Source organism: Gavialis gangeticus, unplaced genomic scaffold (genome assembly GCF_001723915.1).
Source record: "Gavialis gangeticus isolate Ggan-Ray unplaced genomic scaffold, GavGan_comp1, whole genome shotgun sequence".
Classification (NCBI taxonomy): domain Eukaryota; kingdom Metazoa; phylum Chordata; order Crocodylia; family Gavialidae; genus Gavialis; species Gavialis gangeticus.
In genome coordinates, this window is record NW_017728992.1 from 142453097 (window position 1) to 142454846 (window position 1750).

At 45.3% G+C, this 1750-nt stretch overlaps 1 protein-coding gene across 1 annotated transcript in view; it reads right to left on the reverse strand.

Moving 5' to 3' along the window:
- The window catches only part of ZNF704 (zinc finger protein 704), a 200103-nt gene that overhangs the window by 36038 nt on the left and 162315 nt on the right, over nt 1–1750 (reverse strand). The window lies entirely within an intron of this gene.

Consider the following 1750-nt stretch of genomic DNA (forward strand, 5'->3'; position numbering starts at 1 on the left):
TGAGTCATTCAAGAACCAAATTTGGCCTTACTACCAACAAACATCCTCCCCCACTACCATGGGCTTCAGATGCTTCCAAATCCTTTGACGGACATCCTACATGCAGGCCCAAGCCCAGAAGCTTGGGGTTCAGATGCCCCCAAGTTTTGCTTACCCTTAGCCATATGGCCATAGGAGCAAACTAGGGAGAAGTCTCCTATTTCAATGAAGCTGGCATATAGCCAAGATCTTCCCACTGGAAGAGAAAGTGGGAGGCATTACCTTGGCCAGGGTACTATGCCCCAACAGAAAAATGATTTTCCCCTGCAACTAGGAAAACTGCATTACCTGGCAGAAGAAATACTGTGGCTGTTAAGTATACAAACTATGCAAGATATTAGTCCAAAGCCAAAAGGCTCAGGATTTACCAAATAGTTCACTGGGCTGGGCCCCAACAGAGTCAACAGTGTTTCAAGCTGTGGTGACCCTATGGCGCAGCACTGCTCAGTCCGTGTGTACTCCAGATAACGCCCACAAAGGATCTATATGGTAATTAGCTCCTTCTACTCATGACTGGAACCAGGTGTTCTTGTCATGAGTTCTGGGATCCCCCAAAAATGTATATGCAGATCAGTCACAGAGCAACCTGGTCCAGCTCCATCTCATGCAGGGTAGAGCCACACTAATCACATGCGACTGACTGAGAGAGGGGCCAACAGAGGGATTCTGCACAAACTGTTTGAGGCCCTGTGTGGTGATGTTTGCCAGATATTTAAGGCTGGTGAAAAAACAGGAATCATTGGAAATGAGAAAGAAAAGCCTAGCTCAACTGTGGGAGTGAAGAGGAAGTTGAAATATATTCAATGTATTGGCTCACTATGACTTGAAAAAGTGTTGGTACAATGTTTTGTGCATCTTCTTCAGATGAGCTACTATTGTGCATCTTCTTCAGATGAGCTACACTAGCCTACCCTTGTGGCAGGTTCTCATTAGTATATTTTCTATACTTACCCAAGCCTGGAGGCTTAGGGTTTGGATGCCCCCAAGTTTCTCTTGCCCTCAGCCATATAGCCTCAGGAGCAACCTAGGAAGAAGTCTCCCATTTCCATAAAGTGGGCATAAAGTCAAGACATTCCCACTCAAGCAGCAAGTGGGAGGTTTGCTATGCATTACCTCCACGGGTACTACCTGTGCCAGAAAACAAGTTGGGCTTTCATGTATGTTCCTGCCAAATGACAACTTGGAAACATCTGAAACCCCACATGGGGGTGAAAGATGTTTGCTGGTAGTAGGGCCACTTATGGTTCTTGACTGACTTGTGGATTTGGAATTGATCTGCAGAGGAAGTACTGTCACCACTAAGGTGGTTTTCCTAGTTGCTGGGGATAGCTGCTTTTCTGGCATGAGGTAGTACCTGTGGAGGTAATGTATAATTAGCCTCCCACTTTCATTTCCAGTGGGAAGATCTTGACTTCATGTCCACTTTATGGAAATGGGATACTCCTCTCTAGCTTGCTCCTATGGCTGATAAGGCTGAGAGCAAGCAAAACTTGGGGGTATCCGATCCCCACGTCTCTGGGCCTGGGTCTGCATGTAGGATGCTTGCCAAATGCTTTGGAAACATCTGAAGCCCCAGGTGGGGGTAGTGAATGTTTGCAGTAGTACGCCACATTTGGTTATTGAATGACTCATAGATTTGGAATTGATCTGACTGAGTTGGCTTGGAACATGAAAAATTTTCCTTTATATATATATATATATATATATATAT